The 12501-nt window shown below is 43.7% G+C and overlaps 1 long non-coding RNA gene across 1 annotated transcript in view; it reads left to right on the top strand.

Moving 5' to 3' along the window:
- The first annotated feature begins 7741 nt into the window (after positions 1 to 7741).
- Positions 7742 to 12501, top strand: part of LOC147697049 (uncharacterized) — a 248069-nt gene continuing 243309 nt past the window's right edge. The window contains exon 1 of the long non-coding RNA XR_015299282.1: positions 7742 to 7876. This is a non-coding gene — a long non-coding RNA (uncharacterized LOC147697049). The remainder of the gene's footprint in view (positions 7877 to 12501) is intronic.

Here is a 12501-nt window from a genome sequence, read left to right on the forward strand (position 1 = left end):
TTTCCGCCGCCAGGTCCTAGCCAGGTATGAACAGCAGTTGGGTAACGTCAGCATAAGAAATTATATTAAAGACAAAATGCTCTGCGATCGCCTTCAAAGGGGTCATGTAAATATTAAACAAGGTATGGCTCAAACATGAGCCCTGTGGCACTCCCTTATCTAGGATTGATTTGCCTGAAGAATAGGGACCCATGATGACAGTTTAATGTCTGTCACTCAGAAAATGATGGAGCCATTTTAATCCCAGACCCTGAATGCCGATTTCTTGTAGCCCCTCCATTAACATCATATGGAAGATGGTGTTGAAGGCTGAGGAGGGGCCCAATAATACAAGTTTCATTGTGTTTCCTGCATCCACTCCCAGGTGCAGAGAGTTAGTCACTGCCAGAAGCGCTGTCTCGGTGCTATAGCTCGGGCGAAAGCCAAATTGGGAAGGATCAAGGATCAGATTAGTTTCTAGATAAGAGCTGAGTTGCTTATTGATGAGACTTTCGAGTTGTTTGGCCAAAAGAGATAGTAAAGATATAGGGCAATAGTAGCCTAGCAATTTATAATCCAGATAAGGGGCCAGATGTAGGTAGGCTTTTACCGGTCAGTAATGGCCGAAAGCCTTTTCCTATGTAGGAGGCTGTTTTTCCGATTCGGTAAATTCCGAATCGGTAAATGTTGATTCGGTATTTACCGAATCGGTATTTACCGAATCGGTAAATGAAATGTAGGAAGCACTTAAAAGAGTGCTTCTGGGCTTTAAGAATTCGTTATTTACCACCAACTATTAGTTGGTGGTAAATAACGAATTCCTATCTAAATAACTAAATATGGAAATAATTCCTATGTAAATAAATAAATGTGCATTTACACCTGTGGCATGTGACAGAGATACATGCCTTAAGGGCATGTATGTATGCCACATGTGCACACCAACACTAATCAGGGGTGCAACAGGGTGTCAAAGTGACACCCTGCCACCCATGACTTTTTCCCAATTTTACCGAATCGGTAATTACTGATTCAGTAATTGACATTCATTCCTATGGGCCTCCAGGCCCATAGGAATCAATGGCAAATACCGAATCGGTAAATCCAAATCACCTACATGTAGCCCAAGGTTTTTTAGAATGGGGCGTACACAGGCCGTCTTCCATTCTGCCTGGATGGTACCGGTTTTAATTGAACAGTTAAACATTTCTAAGATTCCTAGGGCTCAAAGCGTGGCCAACAGGGACATTGTTTTAGGTGGGCAGATATCCAAAGGAGAACTTGACTTTGCAGATATTAAGGAGCTATGGATTTCTCCCAGTGAAAAAGGCTCAAAACGCTCTAAAATGTATAGGGTGGTGGTTGGCTGCTTAGATTTGGGAGTGGGAATTCCTGGGTCTTGATTAGGGACGATGTGTAGCTTTGAATAAATGTTGGAGATTTTGTCTTGGAAAAAGTTAGCCAGTGAGTCAAAGGAATTCTGGGACTCAGGCAACGCCTGGGGGGCACGCTGTAGGAGTGATGAAGTTGTGACCTATGTTAAAAAAAGGGCTTTGGACGAGTTACTTGCCTGATCAATTTGATTAACGATATGGCTATGTCTCGCTGATTTGATCTTGTGGTGGTAACGGGCCAGCGTTTCTCTGTACAAGTCTTTGTCAAGTGGGCATTTGTTCTTACGCCAGCGTCGCTCTAAGTTCTTACATTTTGCTTTTTCAGTTTTTAACTCTGGCGTGTACCAGGGGGCCGAGGGTCAGTGATAGGTGGCACGGCAAGGTCTGAGAGGGACAGTTGATTCCAAAGCTTCCTTCAGGACAGAGTTAAAGGACTCCAGCAAGTTTGAGACGGATTGATTGTTTTGGGGCAGGTTGAAAACCTCCTGAAAGGATTCTATAGTCAGTTTATGCTATGGCCTATAGGTGTCACCTGCTTGTCTACCATTCCTGATGTTTGATAGAGGTTATAATGATGATCTGGCCACATGAGGGGGATTGGAGCCTCGCTACAATCCACACAATCAGCGTTAGAGAATAGTAGGTCAAGAGTGTGGCCCAAGGTGTGGGTGGGACCTCTGATTCTTTGAGAGAGTCCCAGGGTCTCTAAGTCAGTTAATAGTTTCGTGACCTCCATGTTGGCGAGGTCTTCCCCGTGGAAATTAAAATCACCAAGGAGAAGGAATTTCTTTGAAGCTAGGACATAAGTGGCTATTTTTTCCACCAACTGTTGGCTGAAATTGGTCTTGGGGCCAGGCAGGCGGTATATTAGTGCTCTATTCCAATTATCTGTAGCAGAGACTTTTATTTTTAAAATTCCCAGTTCCATAGTGCCGGAAGAGAAGGTAGTGTTCCATGTAACATTTATAGTGTTTTTAAAGGCTACAGCAATACCCCCCTTTTAATACCTTGATCAAGTTTAATGAGTTTATAGTTCTCTGGAATTGCTAGTACAATAGCTGCGAGATTGAAAGGATTTAAGCATGTTTTTGTCAAGAAACATATTTCCAGGGACCGGGAGGTGATTGTATCCCATATCTCCGTTGCATGTTTAGGTAGCGACCTTATGTTACTGGGAAAGCTTTTTTAGCACATGCTCAGTCGTGTTTAGGGGGGGGAGGACTATTCCTGGTACAATACCCGGGGTCATCATTAGTTTGAAAGTGACATGTATAGCAAGCCACGGGGCCTTCTAGCGAAGGTGGATAGTTATTCGTCCAGGGTTTTTTTTAGGGGGGCTGGTCTTATACTGTGCTCGTAATTGAAGTAAGGTGGCTATTGAATAACAATGGCGCTGAGTGGCTTTATTAATTACCTTAGCCGAACTAGGGGTCCTGGCTCCTGGCGACGGCCCTTCGGCCCACGCCAGAGGTGCATCTGCTGCACGGGTCCTTCGCAGCATCGGTCTTATGACCGGAAATTGGAGCAACAACTAGAGTACTGACCCGCTCCTAGTCGGAAATGGAGTCGAAGCTTTCTCCACACAAACAGCACCAGCTGTGGTGGACGGGAAAGCAGGTACTATGGAAGTTGATATCGGGGATAGAGGACACAGCCTTCACCCCTCCTGTTTTCTAAATTTGTTTTTGTTGGCTTTAAGACTCTGTGCAGTTTACCAGTGGTAACCAGTGCTAGAGTGCTTGTGCCCTCTCTCTAAGACATGGCACCAATTGGGGAGATTGGACGGGGGTGAGTGAAGATGGGGGTGTGGACAGGAATCCACTTTTATGTATATAATTTGGGAATGCGAATCCATACAATCTTACTGGCCTTTCATACACAACACCATTAATGCAGTCTTGTCCAAACATCTTCGAGTAAAGATGCTTATTAAATATATGGAAGCCAAATGATCTTAATACCTACACAATACAGTGGGCTACTTTCGGGCTTATGATTGCCAAGAGGAATATTGCTCAGAGATGGGGAGCGCTACTCCCGCCTCCAGTGCGAGACTGGTAGAAAGATTTGGACTGGTCCATGTTCAGGGAGAAAACGGTGTTTGTGTCCCGAGGGTGCCCTAAGAGTGGACTCGAATATGGGGTTTGTGGAATGCCTATCGGGGGGGATATATGTCAACCTCCCCTTGCTGTATGTAATGAGGATCCCCCTTCGCCCTAGACTTTCCAGGATTTATTCTGTAATGATCCCTATTGCCTATTGTAGTCATGATGTCAGACTCACCCCTCATCTGCAATGTGATTGTTATGCTGAGTTTGTTAATAAAAAGTATTTAAAAGAAAAAGACATGGTAACATTAGACCTACACCTGGGGCCCTATTACACATACGGCACATTATCCATAATTGCGCCGGGCACACCTTTTAAAATGTTCGGCCTGCGTAGTCAAGGAAAATGCATTGTAGTAGGGTGAATGCATTTCCTCCAGAGCAGGTGCACATTCACTCTGCCCTGGGGAGCAGCACATTCCTGTGAGAAATGGAGCGGCTACTTTGAAGCCTCTCTGTGTTTTCACAGTAATTTATAAAAACTCCCAGGGATAGATTAACTTCCCTCGGTCAAGTCATTTGAAGGTCTTCAAATGATGAAGTATGCCTTGATAAGTTGAGGGTGAGAAGAGATCTCAAAATCTTTGGATGACCTATAAACCTAATTGAACCCAGCTGGCCTCGTAGACCCTCAAGTCTCTTACTTGTGTTGTACCCTACTGCCTCTACCAGTCCCAGCCCATCTGTGTCCATTTGGCAAGTTTCACGTAGACATCCGAGTTGCAGCATTAATCTAGTTAAATGACATGCACACTCCACTTATTCCAACGACTTTTCAAGGGGGCAGGGTGCGCTAAAGCTCGAAATTCACTGCATAGTTCTCGAACAGAACTTTGGGTTGGAGTAATTTAGACAGAGGAAAAACTGATTCTACAGTTGTGGGGGGGGGGGGGGTGGTAATTCTTTTCATTAGAAAATACCAAAAAGCCCCCTTGAGGCAGTGAGTACTCTACAAACAATCATTTTATGTTCTGATATCCACCTACCACGATTCATTAAATTCCCCTGCTGGTAAAATCAGGTTTTAATGTCTGTAGTTTAGTTGTCCATAAAAAAATGTACTCCATCATCAGTTTTGTAATCTGCAACATCGCCTCATGTTTTTATGCCTTTCACTGTGTGCGTGAATATTACTTTTTTTTGACTTTTGAGAGATTATTGTGGACAAGGGGTGTCCACCATCAGTCCAGAAGGGTCAGTTCAAATCCATGTTTTCTAGCTATTAATATGAGGTAAATGTGCAAGCTAATTATGCAGCTAATTATCTGAATCAACTTGTGTGTGAGTGGTTGTGAATGTGGGGGAGTTTTTTATGTGAAAGGTGAGTATGTGTGCATAAATGTGTTAAGTCTGGGAAGACAAGCTCACAGTCTCATAATGGAGTCTAGCCTTGTCTGTGTGAACCAGAGGCATCATGAGTCCCTACTACTGGGTTTGCCAAACAGATGGTGAAAGGCAGATGCCCTGCAGAACACAAGATAAAGATCCCCCAGGCATAGGAGCACAAGCAGTTAATGAATACAACAGGTGAGAAAGCAAGAGGTTGGAGGGGGGTCACACATGGAGGCTAGGGTTCAACAGACTGTGAATAAGAAACAGGTTTCCTGGCCACTAAAGAAGAGGTGTTGAATAAAATTTCATGGATTTTAAGACTCAGAAGAAGATGTCCAAGAAAACAAAGGGAAATGAGTGGCTTGATAAAAAGTGATTTTAAAAATAAAGCACACTCCCGTGATACATACTGACTTTGAGATGTATGTCTAGTGTGATCGTGTCCAGGTGTAACCTCCTCACGTTTTGTCTTCTTGTTCAGGCACTTCTTCAAACCCTTAAAAAAAAATGTTGTCGTAACTGCGCTTCTCATACCGTGGGTGATCTCAAATAGTTGTGGTTATGCATTACGCGTGGTGTAGTCTGATTTTCAAAAAATCTGATTACCTCATACCCCTTAAACTTTAAGGGGTATGAGGTAATCAGATTTGCCCTGGGCCCTGGGCTTAGAGAATCGTCATTTTTTCTTAGACAGGATAGTCCCTTTAAGGCTTAAAGGGACTATCCTGTCTAAGAAAAAAAACGATTCTCTAAGCCCAGGGCAGCATCTTTCTAATAAAAAAAGGTATTATAGAATGTTTGTTGATGTCAGGAGAGGTTTTTAGATCTAGTGTGACAGTATTCACTAGATGGCCCCTTTAAATTGTTTGTGTGTTTTTCAATGAAAGGTATCAAGACACAGAGGTGAGGTTGCCTGTGTTTCATATTTCAGTGAAGCAAAGCTTTAATTACATTTAGGGAAAATTAACACAGTCTTTGAATTCTGGTTCAGTATTACAGTCAGTGTCTCTATCTCTTGTTGTCTGAGGAAGTCAGACCGCGCATAAAGTTGAGACCGAGCATAAAGCCCAAACCACGCATAAAGTCTTTTGTTGGTGGTCCATTGTTTTGGAAAGAAGAGAAACTGGTGGAATCTTTTTTTTTTTACGCACCTCTTTTCTGAACACAATTGTTTTTTCCCAATGTCTATGCATGTACTATCTTGAGGGATGTTTTTGGGGACACCCAAATGCTAGAAAACTGCACTAACATATATTCTGCATCTCTCAAATGCCTAGGAGGCCTGGTCCACCCTACAAAAGCCTCTTAATAATCCTATGGTCTCCTGACCTTTTGGTGCCCACTGTACTTTCAATGTGCAGGATTTATCCAGCATGTACATGCCATGCAGACCTTCCCTTTGCCTTATGGAAATTGTGGTTGCCGCCCGAACACACACTCAAATTACTTGCTTAACCTAACCGGTCATCATCTGGACCACCATGTGCTCACCTGTGCTTGACCCACCCACCCTGTATTTTCCTTGCCTACCCTTGCTTACATTATGCTACATGTGCTTGGCTCTTCCACTCTTGAGAATATATATTTCTGTATGCTGTAATTTAATAATGTTATAATGTTTTATATTAAGTGTTAAAAGATTTTTAGCTCATTCATAGGGCTTGTATTCATATTTGAAATATTTTTCAAGTCATACACTTTCCTTACTGTTGCTTAAACTGACTTGATAATAGTAAATCTAACACCTCCAAAGTCCTGCACGTTCCCTACTGTTGCATGAACTGGAGTGGGAATAGTGAATCTAATCCCTCCAAAGTCCAACATTCTCCCTACTGTTGCTTAGATTGGAGTGGGAATAGTAAATGTAACCTGATTGAAGTCCAACACTTTCCCTACAGTTTCTTAGACTGAAGCTGGAATAGCAAACGTAACCCCTCCAAAGTCTAACACTTTCCCTACTGTTGCTTAGACTGCAGTAGAAATCGTAAATGTAACCCTCCGAAGTTTAACCTTTTCCCTACTGTTGCCCCGACTAGAGTGGGAAAAATAAATGTACCCCCTCCAAAGTTCAACACTTTCCCTACTTTTGTTTAGACTGGAGTGGCAATAGTAATTGTAACTCCTCAGAAGACCAGCTCTTTCCCTACTGTTGCTTACTCTTAAGTGGGAATATTAAATCTATACTCTCCAAAACCCAACACTTTCCCTACTGTTGGTTAGATTGTATTAGGAGTCGTGAATCTAACACCTCCAAAGTCCACCGCGATCCCTATTTTTGATTAGCCTGGAGTGGGAATAGTAAATCTAAACCCTCTGAAATCACGTTTCCTATTTTTGCTAAGCCTAGAGTGGGAATAATAAATCCAATGTCTCTAAAGTCCAACACTTTCCCTACAGTTGTTTAGATTGGAGTGAGAATAGTAAATGTAAGTAGTGTGTCAGGGATTTGTCGCTACTTTTGGAACCTTCTTGAAATGACTGCTGCATAAAGAACAGTGCATGCAATGTAACATGTTTTTGCACAAATAACTAAACACATTTTTTCACAGCAAGAAAGGAGCCATTTTGTCAGCATTTAAAAAATATATCTAAGTATTTAAGGATTGTTTTTTGTAGGAGTTGAAAGTCATATGCAAGTCCACCAGCCATGGACCATAATAGAGTCTGAGCAAATGTTTCACCTTGTTTGAACAACACCCAAATAAAGCTAAAAACGACTTAAAGGTGACTGTGGAAGACTGGGTCGGATCTATAGGTGATGAGGCTTAATATAGTTCGCAATGGCGTCTTTATTCAGATTGTAATACGTTAATTACAGGTATATATAGAAGAGTCTTTGTGTTGAAACAATAATATTAATCACTTCTCCGTCTTCTTTCTTCCTTCAGGTTTTCTCGTCGTGAGGCAGGGACAAGCTAGACGCCGGGATCTCAGTCAAAAGAGAGTAGTGGTTAACAATAATATCACAGGTCTGAGATTAGCTATTTCCTTCACCAGCTCCTTAAATGTATGAAAGTGAAATGTGTTGTGTCCTACAGGACGATAACGTTTATTCTATATGAGGTAAGCAATCAGAATCTTTTATGCCCTACTTTACTTTCCTTTGACCCTGGGGGGGGGGGGGGGGGGATTTGGATTGTGTGTGAACACATTGCTAATTGAAAATGTGTGCCTGTGTCCTCAAGATAACAAGCATTTGCAATGCAATAGGTCTCAAATTAATTAAGTTTAAGCTATTGGCATTGCTAAATATTGCAACAAAAGTCTTTAAATTGTAGGCCAAAAAGTGTGTATTTATTTTTGTAGAAATGGTGGCATGCTGCGCTTTAGATGAATATGTTTAAAAGTAAAGTGCGCCATCCTGCGATTGCTACAAAAGTTAATTGTGGATGCGTTAACAACTGATGCGTGCACTTATGGCTGGTGGTGTGTGTGCCTGCAGAAATTGTGCACTGATGGCTGGTGGTGTGTGTGCCTGGTGGAAGTGTGCACTGCCGGCTGGTGGTGTGTGTGCCTGGTGGAAGCGTGCACTGACGGTTGGTTGTGTGTGTGCCTGGTGAAAGCGTACACTGACGGCTGGTGGTGTGTGCCTGGTGAAAGTGTGGCTGTGTGTGGTTGTGTGTGTGGTTGTGTGGGTGTGTGGTTGTGTGTGTGTTGTGTTGTGCTTGTGGGTGTGTGTGTGGTTGTGGATTTGTGTGGTTGTGTGTGTGGTTGTGAGTGTATGTGGTTGTGTGTGTAGTTGTGTGGTTGTGTGTGTGGTTGTGTGTGGTTGTGCGTGTGTGTGTGTGGTTGTGTGTGTGTGGCTGTGTGGTTGTGTGTGTGTGGTTGTCTGTGTTGTGTTTGTGTGTGTGGTTGTGTGTTTGTGTATGTGCTTGTGGTTGGGTTTGGTCGTGTGTAGTTATGTGTGTGTGTGGTTGTGTGTGTGTGGTGTGTGTCTGTGTGTGCTTGTTTGTGAGTTGTGTGTGGTTGTGTGTGTGGTTGTATGTGTGTGTTGTGTGGTTGTGCGTTTGGTTGTGTGTGTGGTTGTGTGTGTGTGGTTGGGTGAGTTTGTGTGCATGGTTGTGTGTGTGTTGTGGTTGTGTGTGTGCTTTGGTGTGGTTGTGGGTGTGGTTGTGGGTGTGGTTGTGTGTGTGGTTGTGGTTGTGTGTGTGCGAGTGGTTGTGTGTGTGGGGTTGTGTGTGGAGTTATGTGTGTGTGGTTGTGTGTGGCTGTGGTTGTGTGTGTGGTTGTGTTTGTATGTGTGTGGTTTTGTGTGTGTGTGTATGTGTGCGTGTGGAAAAGATATGGTCATATTGAAAGGAAGCGTATGCGGAACAAACCACGGACGGGATAAACAAGCTTTTTTAAATTTGTTTTTGAGAGAGAGGAAGAGAAATCGAGAAGCTTACACTGGATTGATCGGACAATGTGAGAGAGGAAATGTAATTATTTGTTATGCTATTGAAATTAGAAAATAACAAGTCTAAGGTAGACCCGCAGAGTGTGTAAGGCAGCTAATTTTTTGACTAATTTGAGGGTTTGTATATCAATTTCTAGTTGTTTGGAAAGTGAGTCTTCAATTTTTAAAAAAATGTAAATTAAAGTCACCAATTACCATGTGCATGTCATGTTTTAACATGGGCCGTGTTAGCAAAACAGCTTGGCAGTGCAGTGAGTGTTATAGCCCAGTGGTATATAGACAATAGTATCATTCATCAGCCTCTGTTCCGTGAGGGATAGTTTAAATACTAACATTCCCCATCAGCAGATGATGAACAGCATTCTTTTGAACAGATGCTCATATCTTTAAAGGTTATGCCATGCACCAGCTCTGGCATCCTACTCTGTCGCATTTTAATTTATTACAGTTCGGGGGCAGAGAGACGACAATGTCAGGTGGAATTCTTATTGAACCAAGTCTTTGTGATACAAACTGGATTTGTAGTCTCATCCCTGATCAGGTCCCAGAATTCGATGGAGTGTTTGGGTAATGATCTTGCCTTAAAATATATGCATTTAAGAGTGTGGTAGCTGGGTGGTTAGTAGTGTTTGGGGAGCTGATGGAATGTCTGTTTACTGGCCAAGCTTCCCACTTAAAGTTACGACATGAGCATGGACCTTCAATCGACCCTGACTGCTTTTGAGCATAGCTACCAGAGGGATAAGGACTGGTTAATTTAGTGACTTTTTTTGTGTCACCCAGACAAGGATTCTGGATGTTTCTTGATTAGGGTTTCACCCAATAACCCATTTTCTCACAGGGTTTGTGTCCTTGAGCCAGGTTTGTAGTGTATCCTGTTTGCTGTTCTTGGCAAATATTACGAATTCTGTCTTGGTTGTGTTGAGCTTCAGGTAAGTGATAGGCAGCCAGATCTGGGTGATGCACTGGCAGAGTCTGAGGCACTGGATGTGGTAAGCAGAGGAGACCTTCAAATACAGTTGTGCATCATCGGCATTGGTGGCACTTAATGCTGTTATCTGTCAGTAGAGCACCAAACGACTCCATGTAAATGTTGAAAATGACAGGTGACAGTCTGGAGCCCTTAGGCACTCTATGTGTGATAGGGAAAAATTATATGTCCCCTTTATCCACTGGTTTGTTCTTTCAGCCACAGCTTTGGAAAACAAGCATCATTTTGATTTTGGGTCAGCCCAGAGTAGTATTTCTTCTTCACTACCCAATTACCTATTTCATTGGTGCTTGAGGTGTATGAGTCTGGTAATAGAGAGCGTCAAATTGATCATTTGGTAAGCTTTGTCACTCTCTGCACGCCACAGAGTAGCCCCTGCAGTGGTGCCTAGATATTGTGTTTATCCAGTATTGGGGTATCTTTCATAGATTCACATGCCTGAATCATTCCCCGTCGTCGAGGCGGGAGTCCCACGGTAAATAAAAAAGCAGTGCCAAAAGCACTTTGTAGTAGTAGGCCCTAGAAAAAGGCTTGAGGCCTATATTATAGTAGCCTATCTACATCATTATGCTAAAAGGACCAAAGTCCTTGCTCCAACCAATCAGCTCACAGCACCCTCTAGAACCTTCCCTGCAGAGCCAGCTCTCCTCAGATTTTCGTAGCACAAGTGGGAACAAGTATCCCCAACTTAGAGAACTGACTCGCCGGGGAGGAGGGTGGGTGCATGTGAATCTATGAAAGATACCAATACTGGATAACTGAAGTTACAGGTAAGTAACTTGTTTTCTTATCCAGTATTGGGGTATCTTTCATAGATTCACATGCCTGAATCAGAATAGCAAGCAGTAAGCCAGGCAAAGTCGGTTGCGGATGGTGGGAGACTTATTGCAGTGCACCCCCATGAATGTATCGTCAACAACCAACAAACGCCTAGAGATTGAACTATTAACTCCATGGCTGCTAAGGCAATTTCCCTCCTGTGCTGGGAATTGCTATTTTCCTTATTTTATGACGAGCTGGGCTCGTCATCAGTGTACGAGGAGGCTACACCATGACGAGCCCAGCTCGTCATGAGTGTGGAAGGGGTTAATAAATCATAAAAAGGGGGTGAGGTCGCACACTACTCACACACCGGCGGAAGTTGCCCCTAAGGACTCTGGTCATTGTAGTAGAGTGTTCGCGATGCATCATCTTTCGATCTTGCTATCTTCGCTGTCTTCGCCATCCCTGGACACGCGTTTCGGGTTTTCAACCCTCGTCAGCAGGGATAGGCAGTGTTCTGGGGTCGCCGATTGCTGCCAATATCTGCCAGGTATAGTACCACTCCGGCGCGTAGGTGCGGGATCCCAGGCTCGTCAGCCCGCTGCTCAAGGGAGCTTAAAGTTACAAAAAGGGGGTGGGGTCGCACACTACTCACACACCGACGGAAGTTGCCCCTAAGGACTCTGGTCATTGTAGTAGAGTGTTCGCGATGCATCATCTTTCAATCTTGCTATCTTCGCTGTCTTCGCCATCCCTGGACACGTGTTTCGGGTTTTCAACCCTCGTCAGCAGGGATAGGCAGTGTTCTGGGGTCGCCGATGGCTGCCAATATCTGCCAGGTATAGTAAAACCCGAAACACGTGTCCAGGGATGGCGAAGACAGCGAAGTAACTTAAAGCTCCCTTGAGCAGCGGGCTGACGAGCCTGGGATCCCGCACCTACGCGCCGGAGTGGTACTATACCTGGCAGATATTGGCAGCCATCGGCGACCCCAGAACACTGCCTATCCCTGCTGACGAGGGTTGAAATCCCGAAACACGTGTCCAGGGATGGCGAAGACAGCGAAGATAGCAAGATCGAAAGATGATGCATCGCGAACACTCTACTACAATGACCAGAGTCCTTAGGGGCAACTTCCGCCGGTGTGTGAGTAGTGTGCGACCCCACCCCCTTTTTATTAATAAATCATGTTCAAGTTCAACATCGAAATTATGCACTTTATTTCTGGAAAGAAATCTTAAGCATTATACAAAAATACACAACATGTTAGCATATGTCTGCATATTTAAAACAATCTATTGAATTACATGTACTTTATATGAAGTAAGTGAACATCAGTACCTGAACATACTCCTTATGGAAACAGGTGACGTAAAACAGCTTGGCCCACTGCCGCATCATCCTGATTTGCTGATTGCAGGCAGTAATGTCTTGTAAACGTGTGGACATTCTTCCATGTCGCAGCACGGCAAATGTTCTCAAGCGTCACTCCTGCAAACAAAGCCGCAGACGCTGCCACAGCTCTTGTGGAGTGAG

This window comes from Lissotriton vulgaris, chromosome 8, assembly GCF_964263255.1.
Source record: "Lissotriton vulgaris chromosome 8, aLisVul1.2, whole genome shotgun sequence".
Classification (NCBI taxonomy): Eukaryota; Metazoa; Chordata; class Amphibia; order Caudata; family Salamandridae; genus Lissotriton; species Lissotriton vulgaris.